The sequence below is a fragment of the Anabrus simplex genome, chromosome 9, assembly GCF_040414725.1.
Source record: "Anabrus simplex isolate iqAnaSimp1 chromosome 9, ASM4041472v1, whole genome shotgun sequence".
In the NCBI taxonomy this organism is placed as follows: domain Eukaryota; kingdom Metazoa; phylum Arthropoda; class Insecta; order Orthoptera; family Tettigoniidae; genus Anabrus; species Anabrus simplex.
In genome coordinates this window covers 96,796,073-96,818,046 of record NC_090273.1, presented here as the reverse complement: position 1 = coordinate 96,818,046, position 21,974 = coordinate 96,796,073, and positions in this window count along the sequence as shown.

Genomic DNA, 21,974 nt, shown 5'->3' with positions numbered 1-21,974 from the left:
TCCGACCCCGACGGTTTTAGAGCACTCTAGGCCCTAAGGAGTCCTTCATTTTCACGCTCTTCATGGCCTTTGTCTTTCTTTGGCCGATACCTTCAATTTTCGAAGTGTCGAATCCCTTCCATTTTTTTTCTCTCCGATTAGTGTTATATAGAAAATGGTTGCCTAGTTGTATTCCCTCTTAAAGCAATAATCACCACCACTGTCAACTCTGACCATTAACGAAATGAAGAAATCAAACAGCAGATTCATATCTTGTCTGTCACTTACAAGATACGAGAGAGAAGACCATAGTAAGTTGGTCGTGCAGTTCCCTCTGCGCTGACCACTTCCACCGGTGCCACTAACCTCCTGGATGTCGGTGGCCGACGTCCTCAAGGTTGTCCAAAACAGCGCTAGATTCACATATTCAATGCGGAGATGTTTTCTAATTTTTTTGTAAATTGCTTTAAGTCGCACCGACATAGATAGGTCTTATGGCGAAGATGGGATAGGAAAGGGTTGTGGGTGGGGAGAAAGCAGCCGTGGCCTTAATTAAGGTACAACCCCAGCATTTGCCTAATGTGAAAATTGCAAACCACGGAAAACCATCTTCAGAGCTGTCGACAATGGGGTTCGAATCCACTGTATCCCGAGCGCAAGCTCACTTTAAACGTCTTGAAAATTGGGGTTAATGATCTCAAGAAAGGAACCGATGAAACGCTTTTCAGGAAACACTTCAAAATATTCAGGCTCAAAAAGTTTTACATATACGGGAATGGATTTTGTACTGTTTCAAGAAGAAGACTGAATTCACGGTAGGTGACATCATCAAAAGATGGCCACCAAATTAAAGTATGTTTTTGGTGGTTGAATGACACCCTATTTACGTATAGATGCTTTGCAGAGACGAGCGAGATGTTACTGGATTTGTCTCGACGAGATCCATTTGAAAATCTCACAGCAATTCAAATTTTACCGTATATAAAAAAATTGACGATTTTATGCCTTTAAAGTTCACAAATTTTCGGGATACTTCACAAAATATGACTACTAAGCGGATACAAGATTATTTAAATGGATGCATGAAAAAAACAGAATCAATAAGGGATCGAATAAGACAATTTTTTATTTATAATTTGCTTTACGTCACACCGACACTGATAGGTCTTATGGAAACGATGGGATAGGAATGGCCTACGTGTGGGAAGGAAGCGGCCGTGGCCTTAATTAAGGTACAGCCCCAGTATTTGTCCGGTGTGAAAATGGGAAACCACGGATTCGAACACACTATCTCCTGGATGCAAGCTCACAGCTGGGCGCCCCTAACCACACGGCCAACTCGCCCATTTCGCAGACCTGTCTGCATTGTTAGGCTCTGGTAAAAACAAGTAAACAAATTATATCGTACGTCATACATTTCTTACTTCTCACATCATTTCGCATAACTGCTAAAAATTGTGCACATGAAAACTTTAATAACTAAATAAAACGATGAAATCAAATAGCGTATGACTTTTAGTGCCAGGAGTGTCCAAGGACATGTTTGACTCCCGTAGGCGACCTGCGCGTCGTGATGAGGATGAAATGATGATGAAGACGACACAATCATACACCCAGCCCGGTGCCAGCGGAATTAAACAATGATAGTTAAAATTCCTGACCCTGCCGCCAATCGAACCCGGGACCCCTGTGACCAAAGGCCAGCATGGAGCCGGACAAATGAAACGACGTAAATCCACTCAACTTCTTTATCGTATTCAATTATAGTGTACGAGAGAATTTTCAAGTTCATAAATCTAGTAGCTGTACATAAATACAGAGTGCAATGGAAAGTTATACAGAAAACGTGAGGGTTATGTGAAAGGTATTTGTATTCTTTCCACATTATCTGGGAATGACTACTGACACAAGTAAAATATACTTTTGTATTGCCATGTGTGTTTGTCTGCCATTGGGTTGCATAGCTTCATACACATTTTAAAGGATGAAAATACTCATTCTACTGACATACTATAAGTATTAATTCTACTTACATACTAAAAATGTTCATTTTACTTGCATCCAAACATTTCTCAATCTACTAACATACTCAAATTCCGTAGTTCCCAATTTTCACACCAGGCGTGTGCTGGAGCTGTACCTTAATTAGGGCCATGGCCTAAATTTCCCAAACCATTCCCTACCCCATACCTGCGTCGCCGAAAACTTAGATGTGTTAGTGCGACATTAAGCCAGCTACAAAAATAAAAATCTCCTTCTTAATCCGTTTACCCTCCAGGGTTGGTTTTCCCTCGGACTCAATGAGGGATCCCACCTCCACCGCCTCAAGGGCAGTGTCCTGGAGCATGATACTTTGGATCAGGTACACTACTAGGAAGGACGACCAGTATCTTGCCCAGGCGACCTCACCTGCTATGCTGAACAGGGGCCTTTTGGGGATGAGAAGATCGGAATGGATAGACAGGGAAGTGGAAATGAAGCGACCGTGGCCTTAAGTTAGGTACCATATCGGCATTTGCCTGGAGGAGAAGTGAAAAACCATGTAAAACCACTTCGAGAATGGCTGAGGTCGTAATCGGTACCACCTCTACTCAATTGACCTCCCGATGATGAGTAAATCCCGTTCCAGCCCTCGTACCATTTTTCAAATTTCGTGCCAGAGACAGGAATCGAACCCGGACCTCGGGGAGTGGCAGCTAATCACGCTAACCACTACACCACAGAGGCTGACACAAAAATAAAAATAATATACTAAAATGATCATTACATTCACTTTAAAATACTTACATGCTAAAATATTAAATCCATTTATTTAATAAAATTACTTATTCTACGCATAAAAATACTCATTCTACTTACACACTAGAATGTAATGCTCCCATACCCCAGTGCTGGATCACCTGAGAAACTGGGGGGAGGGGCGGGGGAGAAAGCATTCATCTATTGCAATCCATGTTTAGTACATGCATTTCATTTTCCTATTTTTTTATTGCCTCTTCTACTATCAATTACTTTTAATCGAAACGAGCTCGAGTTTCGATTGTTCGGCTTCGCAACCAACTCAAGAACTCCGGTTTGCCTGACAATCACCCGTGTGCAGTAAGTATGTGTTCAGAAACATTCGCCACGCGTGTGATATGTAAATCGAAATGGAAAACATTCACCGTTTTTTTTCTGAACAATAACAGGACGTTGATAGCTTTACCATTGTAGCACCCTCGCGTTTTCTGTAATAACTTTCCATTACACTCTGTATAGTGTTTTACTTTTGCGTTTAAACGCTTTGGTCCGCTGACTACAACTATGTCGGCTGTCGGCTTTATCAGAATAACACAGTTACGTAAATGAATTATCGAAAAGAACTGCAGTGTTATATTAGAGCTCTGGAGCTATACACATATTTGAATATACGAATTTGACGAATTTATATTAAAAAAGTGCACGTATGTACGATAATACTAAAGTGATAACACTGTGGCTATAGACAGCTTTTGACTGGTAGAAGTTCCTGATATTAATGATCTGGATTGGTCATTGGAACCATGAGCTAACTAGTAATTCTAATATTCTGGAGATAGTGGGTTCGAACTCCACAATCGGCAGCCCTCAAGATGGTTTTCCGTTGTTTTCTATTTTTACACCAGGGAAATGCTGGGCTGTACATTAATTAAGGCCACGGTCGCTTACTTCCCACTCCTAGCCCTTTCCTATATCATCATCGCCGGAAGACCTACCTATACTCACCTTCGGAAGAACAGAGCCACAAGTGCAAAATGATACTTGTGAGATAATTTCTATTTTTTTTTTTTTGCTAATTGCTTTACGTCGCAGCGACACAGATATGTCTTATGGCGACGATGGGGTAGGGAAGGCCTAGGAATTGGAAGGAAGCGGCCGTGGCCTTAATTAAGGTACAGCCCCGGCATTTGCCTGGTGTGAAAATGGGAAACCACGGAAAACCATCTTCAGGGCTGCCGACAGTGGAGCTCGAACCCACTATCTCCCGATTACTGGATACTGGCCGCACTTAAGCGACTGCAGCTATCGAGCTCGGTGATAATTTCATACATACATACATACATACATACATACATACATACATACATACATACATACATACATACATACATATTCTTCATAGATTGTTATGCCTTTCAGCGTTCAGTCTGCAAGACTCTGTGAATTTACTAAACGCCGCCACAATCCTCTGCTTGGAACTAGTTCAGAGGCCCAGTTTAGTTCTCTACCTCTTATATTTCATCGTTAGAAGCTGAGTCTAACCATCGTCGTCTCGGTCTCCCTCTACTCCTCTTAACCTCCATAAGAGACTTCATTATTTTACTGGGTAACCTACCCTCCTTCATTTGCCTCGCATGGCCCCTCCACCGAAGCCGGTTTATGCGTACAGCTCATCCATCTAGTTCATTCCTAACTTAGCCTTTATCTCCTCATTTCGAGTGGCCTCCTGCCACAGTTCTTACCTATTTGAACCAGCAATCATTGTCGCTACTATCGTGTCTGATACTGCTAGACTATTAATAAGATATCCTGAGTCCACCCAGCTTTCACTCCCGTAAAGCAAAGTTGGTCAAAAAGCACACCGATGTAAAGATGCTTTCTTCCGAGATTTGACATTCTTCTTACAGAATACTGTTCATCACAACTGCAAGCTCACTGCATTAGCTTTTCTGCACCTTGATTCAATCTCACTAACTATATTACCATCCTGGAGAACACACATCGTAAATACTTGAAATGATCTACCTGTTCCAGCTTTGTATCTCCAACCCGACTTTCAACTGTCTTGTATTTCTTACCTACTGACATCAATTTAGTCTTGGAAATGCTAATTTAAATACTAAGATAATTTCAGTGAGAGATTTACAAAGATCTATTAAATCCAGTTTTAAATACATTTTATGAAAATCCACAGCCTGTTTCCAGTCATTCGACCGGGTCAGGAATCAAATGAATGAATCCCCCAATCTAGCGGCGAGGATAGGAATTGTGCCGGCTGCCGAGGCCTGTCGCACTCCTCTGGGGCAATGATTAATGACTCACAGATAACATGAAATGATAGTGTAGAGTGTTGCTGGAATGAAAGATGACGGGGAAAACTGGAGTACCCGGAGAAAATCCTGCCCCGCCTCCGCTTTGTCCAGCACAAATCTCACATGGAGTAACCGGGATTTGAACCACGGAACTCAGAGGTGAGAGGATGGCGCGCTGCCGCCTGAGCCACGGAGGCTGCTTAATATATTTTATATGTTTATAAATTATGTATTTTTACATTCATACAATGCAATTTTCTCAGAAGTACATTTTTATTTGTGACCAACTTCTTCCCAAGTTGCTTATATAGGTGCGACGTAGAGTAAACTGTAAAAAAAAAAGTTATTCTTCTAATGATGTTGATATAGAAGAAATTGAATTAAAATCTGGTGTAAAAATCTAACTACTTAGATGTGCAGAAATTCTATTTCTCGTTGAGCCCGAGGGATATTCACAACAGTTTCCACTTTCCCCACATTCTCGCTCTCGCGCACCTGGTATGATGCGAAGTGGCGCTCGAAACACAAACGTAACTAGTTTTATTTTAATTTCATTTATTTTTGATTCAGCTCATCCGTCTATTGTGCAGAAATGAGGACAGACACACACGCAACAACCACAAAAAGTAATGACATACAAATTGTGTTTTTAAAATAACAACCAACCAGAAAACAAACAATGAAATGAAATTAGAATATTATAAAACCTATTAAACATGTTACGCGTGAAACAGAACAGACTCTATAAAAACTACATTAATGAAACATATTTCACCTACGAATTTGATTAGCAGAATAACATGTTCTCTATTCCAGCACAGTAAAAGAGCAGTGAAAGAAACCTGCAAAATTATTATCACTCTATTTCAATTGTCTACTCATTTTTCAACACTTCTTTCTCTCTAGTGTATAGTCCTAAGAAAGATCAGTTGCCATGAATGCTCTCCAAGTTTTACGTTCTGAAAATATTCTGCTTCACAGTCATACAGTGGTCCGCACCAATATCCTTGATAACGTCGATCATGAACGTGTTTTAAAGTCTTCCGCGTGCGATTTTCTCTTCGATGAGGCCTTCGTCTGCATCAGGTGTGAATGGCGCATTGCATGTGTTCACCATGAAAGATGTCGTTTCAGAATTGTTTGTAGCAGAGATCTTTCTTGCTTGACTTCATCAAGTTTGTTAAATTGGAAGTCATTTCCTTTGACTTTCGACTCAGTTAATCGGTAACTGTTAGGCTTTTCAATATGTCGAAACTAATCTAATTTACGTTAAAATATCTTTTTATAGAAAGCACCTGTTAAAGGAAACAATCAACAAGAGTTTACACCTAAAAATTATATCATTACTTTTTTATTTTTGTCAGGTTACATATTTTATTTTTCTAATGTTTTCTAAAAAAATAACGTAAATTCGTTTCGACTGACTGAATATCCTAATGAACTTCTTTTAAAATTTGCGTTAGATCGCACCGACACAGATAGGTCTTACAGCGACGATGGGATTGGGAAGGGCTAGGAGTGGGAAGGAAGTGACCATGGCCTTAATTAAGGTACAAGCCCAGCATTTTCCTGCTATGAAAATGGGGAAACCACGTAAAACCATCGTCATGGCTGCCGATAGTGGGGTTCGAACCCATTATCTCCCGAATGCAAGGTGATAGCTACGTGACCCAAATCGCACTGCCACTTGCTCAGTTAAAATAACTTTAACAATAACTTTTAAAATTTGACACTTTTTCACTCAAATAATTTCAGAACACTTTACACATTTCTAATGTTTCTAGACGTTTTATTTCTACCTGGTTTAACGTCCAAGTTTCGCAGCCATACAGTGCCACTGTCCAGACTAAGATGATTCTGTTTCGAAGATTGAGGCTCCCTTTGTTTGTGCACAGTATTTTGTGTTTCTTCATGAAAGCTGTTTTTGCCTGTGCTATTCTACTCTTGAGTTATATGGTACATCCTGCGTTTTCAGTTATTTTCTTTCCAAGGTGTACCAAGAATCTGACATCAAGATTCATTCAAAATATTAGGTTGTGTGTGAGCTGTGGACTAATTAATTGTTATCCACTATAATCACCATTATTTTTCTAAATATTCGAATGAAGCTATGTTAATGTCACGGCTATAATTTTGATATAAAATACCACGTGTTAGGTATTGTCAAAATAAAGTCAGTATCAGTTAGAATTGTTTTTTATTTTTACCGGGCGAGTTGGCCGTGCGCGTAGAGGCGCGCGGCTGTGAGCTTGCATCCGGGAGATAGTAGGTTCGAATCCCACTATCGGCAGCCCTGAAGATGGTTTTCCGTGGTTTCCCATTTTCACACCAGGCAAATGCTGGGGCTGTACCTTAATTAAGGCCACGGCCGCTTCCTTCCAACTCCTAGGCCTTCCCTATCCCATCGTCGCCATAAGACCTATCTGTGTCGGTGCGACGTAAAGCCCCTAGCAAAAAAAAAAAAAAAAAAAAGAATTGTTTTAAATGTACTGTCAGCAAAAACAGAGAGTTGGCTGCAACCGTGAGCGACCACAAAAGTTTCGGAAACAACACACATTTTTTATACATTTTAGAAATAAAACATAATGAGTCATCATGATCTAATGAAAAGAATATAAATGGCGGTTTAATATAGAAAAAAATCCTTCAAATTAATTACTGAAATATATATCAACGAGAGGCCCAGTTTCATGGGATAGGAACTCGCGTACTTAAAAGAAGTTCCCCTGGCTCTGAAGAGAAGTCCCATTACTTCTCTTGCGTATCGAATTGTTTTATAGTCCTCAAATGAGGGACGCATGGGCAGTAGATGGCTCTCTTCTTATTCACAGCCAATGCCTGCTCCAACTCATAGCGTATGGTGGGGTCCAACATGATGCATTTTTCTTCCTTGTGGTTGATTATTTGTAAATGGATTAGCACATCTTCAAGACTATGAGTTACAAGTCTTCTTCAACCACTGGGTCGGTAGATGTGTTCGGCTCAGGCGCAGGAAGCGTTGAACTCGCGTCACGATGCTCTGCTACCTCAAACTTGAGATTTTCCCGATAAGCATTTTGCCGCTCCGCAGGATTAATTTTTTACTTTTGGAAATTCCTATAATGCTGTATGTCCCCTCGAATGCGTTTTCCGTAATGTTTGAAGGCATTTATTACTCCTATGTAGTTACATATTACGAAAGACCGAGCTCGATAGCTGCAGTCGCTTAAGTGCGGCCAGTATCCAGTATTCGGGAGATAGTAGGTTCGAATCCCACTGTCGGCAGCCCTGAAGATGGTTTTCCGTAGTTTCCCATTTTCACACCAGGCAAATGCTGGGGCTGTACATTAATTAAGGCCACGGCCGCTTCCTTCCCACTCCCAGCCCTTTCCTGTCCCATCGTCGCCATAAGACATATCTGTGTCGGTGCGACGTAAAGCCAATAGCAAAAAAAAAAAATATTACGAAAGAATATATTTTTTACAATTTATCGTACCACAGTTGTCTCAAATGCTCAATTTTTCACTTTGTTTTGTCATATATTTACCAAAACATCAAACGACACCTTGCATGATATGGTACAGGGTCTCCAGAGCTGCTGTATGTGTTAGCCACGCCGCACGGCTATTTTAGAACGATACGAATACAGCACTATTTCTTCACTCCATGATTTCATAAGGAGATTTGGTTCTTGTTGCTAGGTGCATTGGCGTTTCCTCTTTAAAATGAAGTATTGCACACTGTTGTACACACGATGTCTAGACATGTAAAATATTTCTGTGTTTTTTGCAACACACCCGACGTATTCTACATCAAAGTTATAAAAGTTCGTCTCAATTTACAACTTCTGAATGGGCCTCTAAGATTTCAAACATCCTTTGGCCATTAAATCATAGTGACATCAATCACGTCTTAATAGACCGCTAGAGAATAAATAAATAAATAAATAAATTAAATAAATAAATAAATAAATAAATAAATAAATAAATAAATAAATAAATAAATAAATAAATAAATATCAGCCAACTGGATGGCTCAATAGTGACTAGAGCATTCTCAATCTTTTAATATTTTATTAGAAAATAAATGTTAGCAAATGTTCCAGAGCAGTGATTGACAACCATTGATACGCGAACAGCTAGTGGCACTTGCGGTGTCTTCCGACGGCAAGCAACGAGGCGACTGGGTTAAATTTTAAAACACGAATGATATCCTAGTCCGCCTCTGTGGTGTAGTGGTTAGTGTGATCAGCTGTCACCGCCGGAGGCACGGCTTTGACTCCCGGCTCTGCCACGAAATTTGAAAGAGTGGTACGAGGGCTGGAACGGGGTCCATTCCGCCTCGGGCGGACAGCTGAGTAGAGGGGAGTTCGATGCCCATCTCAGCCATCCTCGAATTGGTTTTCCGTAGTTTCCCACTTCTCCTCCAGGCAAATGGTGCCTAACGTAAAGCCACGGCCACTTCCTTCCCTCTTCCTTTTCTATCTCCCCACCCCCACCCCACAGGGCCTCTGTTCAGCATAGCAGGTGAGGCTGCCCTTGCGATGTACCGGTCCTCCTCCTCAGTTGTATTCCCCGACGCAAAGTCTCGCGTTTCAGGACACTGCCCTTGAGGTGGTAGAGATGGGAAAAACCAACCCTGGAGGGTAAACGGATTAAGAAAGAAAGAATGAAGAAAGTAAGAAGAATGAAATGAAAATCCAGAGCCTGTTTCCAGTCATTCGATCGGGTCAGGAATGGAATGAATAAAGCCCCCATCTAGCGGTGAGGATAGGAATTGTGCCAGTTGCCGAAGCCTGTCGCACTCCTCTGGGGCAATGATTAATGAATGACAGATGAAATGAAATGATACTGGAGTGTTGCTAGAATGAAATATGACAGGGAAAACCGGAGTACCCGAAGAAAAACCTCTCCCGCCTCCGCTTTGTACAGCACAAATCTCGCATGGCGTGATCGAGATTTGAACCACTTAACCCAGCGGTGAGAGGCCGGCCCGCTGACACCTGAGCCACGGAAGCTCTCCAAAGAAAGAAGAATAATATCTTAAAATGATACCAGAAGTTGTCATGTTTAGAATAAACTGGCCTGACAAAACCGGGTTAAAAATTTCACTGATTAAGTCTTTGAAACTATTGACTCTGAAGACTGGAACAACCGAGCAAGTGGATGCGTGGTTTCCTTCACGCAGCTATCAGCTTACAAGCGGGAGATAATGGGTTCGAACCCCGCTAGCGGCAACCCAGAATATGGTTTACCGTGGTTTCTCATTTTACACCAGGCAAATGCAGGGGTTGTACCTTAATTAAGGCCACCATCGCTTCCTTTCCATTGGGTTCGAATCCCACCGTCGGCATCACTGAAGATGGTTTTTCCGTAGTTTCCCATTTTCATAGCAGACGAATTCGGAGGTTGCACCTTAATTAAGGCCACGGCCGCTACCTTCCTAATCGTTCCCACTCCTATCCTTTTCTTCGCTATAAGACTGTGTCGGTGTGGCGTAAAGGAAATTGTAATAAAAAAAAATGGAACAGATATCCTTTTCCTGAAACCGGATACATTGCCATTAGTGTTGACAGATCGAGAAAGAAAGAACAGATCATGAACTTTCATGTGACACTGAACTGACTATTCCGAGCTTACCGAGAAAGTAATCAAGTTCTTCGTGCACTCTCCAGCGATTTATGTGAGCACGATTTTCAAGGCTTGTATGCATCAAAGATGAATGTCATTGGAGACCACGCGATGAAGCTGCTGCTCTTGCAGACAGTTCTCATAGTCGTTGTCAAATACAATTATTAGCGTTCCTAGCAGTGAAACTGCAATTGAAACTTAATACTTCTTCGCTACGTTTGCCTATTGAATACTGGCGCTATAATAGGTTGCCTGAAGGGAATGCATAGTATGGAACACAATATGACCTATTCCCACAATGATTAGCATTACAACCAGGGAAACAGCTAACACTTTAATACATATTTCTAAATATCTACCGGTTGTAAAACGATCATGTTCAATCTCCTCTAATAATTTAATATACTGGATATTACCAAAAAAGGGGGGGGGGAGTATTACTAGTAGAATGATCTGGAGGATGAATTTACAAGCAACTCACTTGATTAATGCACCGATTAATAATAATATGACGTTAATATTAGCGTTGGAGATCGTCTGAAGTGAGAAATTTAAATGACCTGCACTCCACTTTCGTTCTTCTTGTTGTATTATTACTGCTTAATAACGAAAATTACACTTTTCAATATTTTCTTAACTGTTTATTTTGTGTGACACTCACTAAGACAAGTCTTACGGTGGCGACGACGTAGTACAGAATGGGATTATATTGCGAAGGTATCGACCGTAGCCTTAATTAAGGTACAGCGCTTGGTCTGAAAACCGGTTCCTATCTGTGTCGGTGTGACGTAAAACAAATTGTAAAAAAGAAAAAATTGCCTCCCCGTCTGAGTGCTTCAATTTGTTGTCAGGTAGTGTATTATACTCATCGTTTAATGGTGTTTTCCTCTTTTAAAGTATAAATTGCCGGGCTGAGTGGCTCAGACGGTTAAGGCGCTGGCCTTCTGACCCTAACGTGGCAGGTTCGATCCTGGATCAGTCCGGTGGTATTTGAAGGTGCTCAAATACGTCAGCCTCGTGTTAGTAGATTTACTGGCACGTAAAAGAACTCCCGCGGGACTAAATTCCAGCACATCGGCGTCTCTGAAGACCGAAAAAGTAGTTAGTGGGGCGTAAAGCAAATAACTTTATTATTATTATTATTATTATTATTATTATTATTATTATTATTATTATTATTATTATTATTATTATTATTATTATTATTATTAAAAATGTAAATTCCCTCTGCGGCCGATCCACTGCTAGCAACGTTTCACAAGTGTTTAGGAAACTGCTACTCCTATGCTTTACAGCTCATTTCTCGAAGTCTTCTGTATATCTCCAGTATCCTTAAGGACTCTTTCCTTTCAGCATTCTCTTCGGCTGGGAAAAGAGGAGAGAATTACAGGGTGACGAATGAGAACATATGGAAGATCTAATTTCGATAAAATTTCAGCAACGACGTATCATTGAAAATGAAAACCTAAAACCTGTTTCCCAGTCTTTGACCGGGTCAGGGATTTAATGAATGAATCATATATAGGCTATTAGTACGATGGGGTCGCCACTCCCAAAGTGATTTATTAATGATTGATAGATGCCATGAAATGATAATGGAGAGTGTTGATGGAATGAAAGCTGACAGGGAAAACCGGAGTACCCGGAGAAAAACCTGTCCCGCCTCCGCTTTGTCCAGCACAAATCTCACAAGGAGAGACCGGGATTTGAACCACGGTATCCAGCTGTGAGAGGTCGATGCCGCTGCCTTCTGAGACACGGAGGCTCCTAACGACGTGTCATTACCAGTGTTAAACGTTCAAAAACTGCATACACATTCTCTAAGGAGTAAGCAACTTCAAGCACCCGAGTGACGAACTCTGCCTCTGATTTCATTGGAGTATCATTCACGAGAAAAAGGTCAAGTGGGGTGAGGTTGGGAGAACTATATTTTGTTTTCGCGGGTGGTCGCACTTTTGAGTAGTCTTTTTTGAAGGACTAAAATTGAAGTGAAATGCAATTTATTCATTCTCAAAATCCCAAAATTGTCAATTTTCTGATGTATGGTTATTAATAAAACATATTTTATTTGGTCTCGTTTTCTATCCTTCGAAATGTTGGTACTGAACTGCGCCTACACTGGTATAGAATATGAAGTTTATGGCTGAATATACTCTACTGTTACAATATAAACGTAACCGTTAGAAAAATATAGACTCGTGATGATGATATTCCACTTCAAAATCTGGAAAGTGGTGGTGGTAGTGGTGGTGATTTTTATTTTAAGAGGAAGTGCAACTAGGCAACCATTCTCTGTATAACACTAATCAGAGAGGAAGAATGGAATGGATGCGACACATCGAATAATGAATGTATCGTGTATCAGCCAAAGAAAGACAAGGGCCACGAAGGGCATGAAAATGAAGGACTCCGTAGGCCTCGAGTTCTCTAATACCGTCGGGGTCGGAAAAGAATAAGAGTTGACCAAGGGAGGTCGGATAGGATAGATGAAAGTGGGGAGCCTGGCACAAGTAAGTGGAAGCAATGCCAGGATTCAGCTAAGTGACCAGTGGTCACTAAACCACGCTCCCAGTTTAACAGCCCTTGGGGCTCAAAATCGGGAAACCACAATGCCTTTAATGTCATAGAATACACCACACCATATCCAGTACATAAGAGCAATATAAAAGAAGCATTGACCACATAAAAACGGTTTAAATTTTTCCTTTTGGTGACGAGGAATGCATCTGCTACTAAATATGTAGATACCATCGTTGCTCCTAGAGAATCTGCTACCTAAGTGAAATACTGTATTTCTGTTTAGAACTCTAGATGGACATGTTCCGTCATCTACTGTTCAACATTGTATGAATTTACTCATAAAATCCTGTTCTTTAATGGTTTATGTGTAGTCAGTACTTCGCTGAGAGAGTCAGAGTTCACGAAATGATTAAAACTTGAACTACGAAAAGGGAACGAAGAACGAATCACTACATAAAAATAACATTCCATCAAAATTCTAAACAAACTACGTCCATGTGGTAAACCAGTCAGGCGGAAGTTATACGTAGCTTTGTAGTTGAGCTAGCCCCACAAACACACGCTTATGAAATCGAATCCTAACGTAGTCGTTTGGTTCTGTTTATGAAGGATAAAATGCAAGAGACCTATGTCAGTAACAGACCTCTTTTATGTACTAGTCACATGTACATAATGCAGATATTATTATTATTATTATTATTATTATTATTATTATTATTATTATTATTATTATTATTATTATTATTTCTCTACCACTTATTCCCGTATTTTGATACAGGGTCGAGGAAAAGGTGAGAGGAGGGAAGAATTTATATGGGCATGTTTTACGCTGGATGCCCTTACTGACGCCAAGCTCAGACGATGAGCTAACGAAGACTTGGATAATGACGTGGAAGGAATCGGCTTTGGCCTATAGATGGTACTGTCCACGTATTACCTCGAAGTGAAAACTAGAAACTATAGGAAACCATTGTCAGAACTACTAACAGTGTAGTTCGAACCCATGCGTCTTCCGAATACAGAGCTTGGCTCGATAGCCGTAGCGTGTTACGACGGTTGGTCATTCCACTCGATTATTATTATTATTATTATTATTATTATTATTATTATTATTATTATTATTATTATTATTATTATTATTATTCGGTTCTCTTTTTATGAGACGTTTCTTTAATCCTTGTATTTTGTGTGAGGTTTCTTCGACATAAATAAGCCTAAATAATTTCATTCTTGTTTTCTATGTGAGATTCTTTCGTATTTCGAAGGAATCGACGACATTCTGTCCTTTAAGACCGTTCTCCGTTAAGCTAGCATAGCGACAGAAAGGAGGATTATGTTTCCTAGAAGTGAAATGGTGAGAAGGGACTCTATTACATTTAAACAAACCGTCTGGAAACTTCAGTAACTGTAGCTCCTTGGATAAGTGTCTCTAAAACCTGAGCAATCAGAGGAAATCAAATTTCAAAGTCCACCTCGCAGGCTCCTTCACACCGTTCTTGCAACCCCGCGTTTTCTTTCTCAAGTATGTACCTAGTTCTGCTCATGTTAATTTCACTTTGAATGATTATGGCTATTGTAACTACACAAAGTCTCGTGTCTTGTTTGAGTCACTTGCTTTACAACTGTATGTGTGAATAAAGGTCACACGCGCACATATATACAGCGTGGTCGGAAACAACGGAAACCTGATATATGAGCGTTAGAGGTTTGGTCGTATAAATAAGTTTTAAAAAAATTCGATATCTTGCACCGAGAAATCAGTATCGAACACAAATCGTGGGTATCACCCAGTGTCACCGTAGTGTAATTGCTATGAGGCGAACCTGCTAGTTTTTTTAATTTTTTTATTTTGCTAGTTGTTTTACGTCGCACCGACACAGATAGGTCTTACGGCGACGATGGGACAGGAAAGGGCTAGGAGCTGGAAGGAAGCGGCCGTGGCCTTAATTAAGGCACAGCCCCAGCATTTGCCTGGTGTGAAAATGGGAAACCACGGAAAACCATTTTCAGGGCTGCCGACAGTGGGGTTCGAACCTACTATCTCCCGAATACTGGATACTGGTCGCACTTAAGCGACTGCAGCTATCGAGCTCGGTAACCTGTCAGTTAGGAGGTCAATGGTTTTAAAGCCCTCCCATGGCCAAAATGGTTAATTACCTTGGCTCGGGGACTGGATATTTGTGCTTCCCTAATATTCCATTCTTTCATTGGTGCTCTTAAGCCGATCTTAAGCCACGTGCTGATTTAGCAACACCGCATCGCAGAGCCTATTTGAATTCGACCGCGAAGCTGTCTTATTAGCTAACTTCAGCAGCTTAATTTCATTTCGTGTGGCTCTTTCTAGCCGGGTGCAGCCCTTGTAAGGCAGCCCTTCCGATGAGGGTGGGCGGCATCTGCCATGTGTAGGTAACTGTGTGTAATTGTGCTGGAGGATATTGTTATGTGTGGTGTGTGAGTTGCAGGGATGTTGCAGACAGCACAAACACCCAGTCCCCGAGCTAAGGGAATTAACCATTTTAAGGTTAAAAAGGCCAGCACGCTAACAATTTAGCCATGGAACCGGACACATCAATAGGTGATAAAATGACAACTGTCTAACGCTCATATGTCCGGTTCACGATGTTTTCAAACACTCTGTTCCCATGAGAGTTACAGCGCAGCAACTTACTCGCCATCACTTCATCATAGCGGCCGTAGTTCCAAAATGCATCTCTTGACCCAAGCATCAAGTATCCCAGTTCACGTACTACAAACTTGAGAAGGAGACGTAAGAGAAATGCTGATGTGGTAAACATATAGTTGATACGTGCCGTGCTGAGTATCTCAGACGGTAGGGTACTGGCCTTCTGATTTTTTTTATTTATTTACTAGCTGTAGTACCCGGCGTTGCCCGGATAGTTTTTGAATGTTTACCGTCAAAATTGGTATAACTTCTTAATTATGTGTGAAGTGATGTTTTGTAAAATTCAATATTGAGACGTTGATTGATATATATATATATTTGCTATTTGTTTCACGTCGCACCGACACAGATAGGTCTTATGGCGACGATGGGATAGGAAAGGCCCAGGTGTGGGAAGAAAGCGGCCGTGGGATTAATTAAGCTACAGCCCCAGCATTTGCCAGGTGTGAAAATGGGAATCCACAGTTCGAAACTACTATCTCCCGCATGCAAGATCACAGCTGCGAACCCCTAACCGCACGGCCAACTCGCTCGGTGATTGATATTTTACAATATATTATGATGCTTCAAAGTTATTTATATATGCTCAATTTCAAGTTTTAGATTTTTTTTTTCGAGTAAAAGTTTGTCCACGTGAATGCCCGAATTAACTGGGAAGTATGTGAAGTATCTGATCCTTTCAAAAACATAAGATGATAATTGTATGTATTTACCCGTAGCGCTCTAGATATGGTGTACAACTGACATTAAGGCTGTTACCAATCAGCCTTGCGAATCCAAAATTTGTGGATTCAGTACTAATCTCGGTCATTTTAGACTACAGTATTTACTTTTCAACCCATCTCAGCCCTCGCCCCAATGGAGGCTGTACATAAATTGAAACGGTAACCAGAGTGTCACAATTCATCTCCGCAGACACAAAAACAATTGATCCGACTTTAATATCGGTTGTTTTTCATTACTTTACTCGCGTTTGCAATGCCTCTTTCTAAGTGTTGTATATAGAAAGTAGACACAATTATATGTACAAAATAAGTGAAATGCAAGGATATTTTGTGCATTAAGTTAAATTTGAAAAGTTTATTCGAGTGCTTTGCGATATACATTATACAGGATGAACCGAAATTCGCGCACTCGGGCATCTTAATTGTCAACAGCGAATAAATTCACGTCCACGACGTGGAAAGGGGTAGTAAGGATGTAAAGGAGAGGGCATATAAGTCTCTGGTAAGACCCCAACTAGAGTATGGTTCAAGTGTATGGGACCCTCACCAGGATTACCTGATTCAAGAACTGGAAAAAACCCAAAGAAGAGCAGCTCGATTTGTTCTGGGTGATTTCCGACAAAAGAGTAGCGTTACAAAAATGTTGCAAAGTTTGGGTTGGGAAGAATTGAGAGAAAGAAGAAAAACTGCTGGACTAAGTGGTATGTTTCGAGCTGTCAGCGGATAGATGGCGTGGAATGACATTAGTAGACGAATAAGTTTGAGTGGCGTTTATAAAAGTAGGAAAGATCAGAATATGAAGATAAAGTTGGAATTCAAGAGGACAAACTGGGGCAAATATTCATTTATAGGAAGGGGAGTCAGGGATTGGAATAACTTACCAAGGGAGACGCTCAATAAATTTCCAATTTCTTTGAAATCATTTAGGATAAGGCTAGGAAAGCAACAGATAGGGAATCTGCCACCTGGGCGACTGCCCTAAATGCAGATCAATATTGATTGATTGATTGAAGGGCGTCTTTCAAAGCTGACCAATGTAAACGACTGCTCGTCCATTTCTAGGATCGTAGTATGTAAGTGCTAATGGTTTTTAGGAGACCCGCTGCAATCGCTGTTGACGATTAATTTGCCAGATACCATACCACCTGGACTACATTTACGAAATAAAAACATCGCCTCAACCCAGGATCGACCCCTCGACCTCCTGCGTGCTAACCCGAAACTCTATCCACTGCACCAACTGTAGAGAATGACTAGTACGTGCTGACAGAGGTAGTTACAGTGTTGCCAGATAGCTACTCTTCACCGTCCTTTTTCTGGCGGATATACTCGCAGGACGAACTTTTGTGAGAGCCATTTTTTTATTGCTGGCATGTGAGGAGTCGCGCTGCGGCGCCCGAGTGCACGAATTTCGGTTCATTCTGTATTTGGTCTTCCATCTTCTGCAAAAGCAAACAATTTTTTTCTGCTGCCCCACTCGTAAGCATGTAGCATTCTAAGTGACCATATGAAAAGCATGGATTTTCCAAATTTTATCCGCACACTTTAAGCGATTGACCTTTTGTCTTGCTGATGGTCATTGAGAATGCAAGGCGAATGGGGAACTGCAGTCTTTTGAAATGAAATGGAATGTCGGTGGGAATCATGGGAACACGTCGCTCGTAATCGGTTTTCCTTTAGTGCTCCGCTGGTAGATCTACCAATAGATCCGCGTTTATATGTTTCTTAAATGTAATAGAGCACAGTTTACAATCTACGTACAAATAAATTACGTGCCTGTTAATAGTGTATAATTAGTGCTCCGCTGGTAGATCTACCAATTGCACTCATTTTCTTTCTTTTGCCATTACTAACATGGAAACCACGAAGAAGATGTGCACTCTACTTTCTATTCACGAAGTTGCCTAGGTCACACAGACTGCCCATCTTTAAGACGGATAATGTTGTTAATTATATGTATTTTTAATGTAATATAACAGAGTTTACAATCTACGTACAAATGAATTACGTACCTTTTAACAGTTTTTAATTAGTTCTCCGCAGGTTGATCTACCAATTGCACCTCCCAGATAGAAACCGAATTGCACCAATTTTGTTTCTTTTGATGCTATCATTATTTACACGGCCAAGAATCTCCTAGCAAGAAACGTACTTTATAAAATATGGTCGCGTGTTCCCTCTAAATGCACTTAAATCAAGTTCAGCGTTTCAAAAATCGTGCCGTTTGCATGATCTCAGGTGCTCAATGGTACGAACGGAATTGTGATATTCCCAATGACCTTCATATCGACGAAATGTACACCAGAATTCTGAAATCCGCTAGGAAATTTTACTCAAACCCCAACCCTCTTATCCCCAGCTTGGGGAAATATGACACTGAAGGCCTTCGTTACAAAAGATCCAAGTCCCTCCTAGCTTAATCACCCTCCGGGTTGCAGGTCATATCCTGACCAGTCCTATTCCGTTCTAAGTTACCACCATCCAAGCATCTATACAGTCTAGCTAAAAACCATGTCGAAAGTTGCACTCAAGATCCACAAGGCCGAAGGGCTAAAATTGCTCAATGGATCTGGGTTTCGCCCACATATCCATCGAAACGCGTGGTCTTTCTGTCTCCTATTTACAGTATTTCTTACTGAACTATCATGATACACAGCAAGTAGCTGTCGCGTAGTCTCCCCTTCAAGTCGATCCAATCTTGGTGCAATTAAGTTAATTACATATACTTACTCATCATAAAAATTCTACTCATCGGATTTCATTCAAACAACTTCCTAAATCCTCTCAGAAGTAATAATAACAAACTGTGAACGTTTCAACGAATTCGGTCCAGTAGTTTCCAGTAGTTTTTGAGTCCATTCGAGACGAACAAAAAATAATAATAATATATAAAAATTATTATTATTATTATTATTATTATTACTATTATTATTATTATTATTATTATTATTATTATTATTATTATTATTATTATTGTCTTATTTTATATGGCGGGACTCAGGCTATGAAGCCTGCTATTCTATCCGACCATACATACACCTACATGAAGAGTTAAATATACACTAAATTATCTACAATTTAATATCTTAAGGTATCACTTAAATGTTTTAATTAACCTAATAACTTGGCCATAATCTCATCCTACGTATGGTATGAATAATTATAATTTATTAACCATGTTTGACAGAGTTTCTTGAAGCGAAGGTGGTTTGACATACTCCTAATTTCAGCAGGTAGGGAATTCCAAATTCGACTGGCGGCGACTACAAATGATCTACTGTAGCCAGTTGAGCGGTGAGTGGGAATGATTAGTACTGAGGTGAGTGATGATCTGGAAGGAATACTAGAAGGTGATGCTGGATAATGGAATTGTGTGGCATGGTATTCAGGAGTCCTGAGGTTCAGTATACGATGTAACAGAGAAAGAGTGTATAAATTTCTTCGCTGTCTTAAGCGAAGCCATGAAAATCTATCAAATGCGGGAGAAATATGGTTAAACCTTGGTATTTCTGAAATAAATTGAACACATGCGTTATGTGCCTTTTAGAGCTTGATGGAAAGTGAGGCGTTCAGGATACTGTATACTACGTCACAGTAGTCGAATATTGGCATTACCATACTTTGGATAAACAGTCTTTTGACATTTTGGGTGAGTAAATCTCTGATTTTCTTAAGGGAATGTAAGGAATAAAACACTCGCTGGCATGTACCTACTACATGATCGTTACAACTAAGGTTTTTGTCCATTATTATCCCCCTAAGTTTTTAACTGTGTCTTTGAATTGTAGCTGAGTGCCTCTTAATGTTACTGGGTGAGTATGAACGTCTGTGAAGCGTGCGTGGGTTTTCTGAGTAGCTAAAAGAATACACTGCGATTTTTGGGCATTGATTTTTAGTGTATGGTCATCGGTCCACTTACACATTCTTTCGAGGTTGTCATTCATATTAGTTATTGCAGTCGGTAAGTCACGAGGGTGTGCATGTGTATATATTTGTAAGTCGTCTGCGTACACATGATATTGAAAATGTTTAATTACTTGTGTTGTTCCTGAAATGAAGATAGAAAGTAGGAGAAGCTCTAGCACTGACCCTTGTCGTATTTCAGTCTCTATAGATTGCTATGAAGAGAAAATATTAGAAGATTTTTGACTTCAGCAGTGGTGAAGTTAAGGCTCGTGGCCCACTCTGACACTTAACCACGTTAATTATATGATAATACACATATAGGAGATGACTGTACAGGGTGGTCGGAAACAGCGTGAACCGTGTGTATGAGCGTTATAGTGTTGGTCATACTGATAAGTAATTTGAAAAATTTACGTCGATATCTCGCGCCGTAGCCATTTTATCAGTTGCTGAAGTTAGCCAATCAAATTGCTTCGGGGGAGGGTTGACTTCACATGGGCTTGCGAGGCAGTGTTGCTAAATCTGCACATGGCTTATGACAGGCTTGAGAGCGCCAATAGAAGAAATAAACTTCTCCAGGGGAGGAACTTGAACAAGGCTTGGCTCATAGCAAGCACGTTACGGTGGCATTGGCTGAAACTCACGGCATGCTAGTGTTTGATGATCATTTCTCGGTATGGCTCTCAAGCCTGACCAAGCCAGTATATGGTATATCTCAAAAATACTTACGATTGAGCTACAAGATATACATTTTCGCACAATGTAGAGTGAGTGTCATTAATTCAGAAAAGCTTTCAAAATGTTGAAGTTTTTATCCCTGATCGTCTGAAACGAAAAAATTCTTCCAATGCCCATTCTGGTTGTGAACTTAAAATGTGTATTCCATTCTTGAGTTTGACAGTAACCTAGATTGTTGAAATGTGTGACTTATTTAATAATGTTTCCCTCCAGACTTATAAGAACGTCTATTTGTTGCATGTCTGCCTTTGATGTGTCAGTGCGACGTTAAGCCATTAGCAGAAAATGTAAGAACAATCTCCTTGCTTATCTCATTGATCCTCTTTAAAACGAAAGTGAAGGTATTATGAATTGTCAGCTAGTGTCACGGTGTCATCTGCATAACGGATGTTATTTATCCCTTTCTCGTTTTTCGCGATGAATTTATCAAGCAAAAATCAAGTTCAGAGCATAAGCTGGAAAAGATTAGACATGGTACAACCTCGCATGACACATTCGTTTATCTCGATCTCCTCAGTCACTAGGTCTCACAGTTTAGTAAGAGCTGTTTGATCCTAGTAGAGTACTTGATGATGTTAACATCCTAACAGTCAAGCGTAACATTTAAAGAGATTTAATTACTGAACCTGAAAAGAGGTATCATTATAAGTAACTAACTTATCTACACATTTCCTTGTTTCAGGTAAGCTGCCCGAGGCATTACAAAGAACAGAGGCATTCCACATTGGGAACGTCGGTAACAGGGGAAGGTAATGTAATTAGT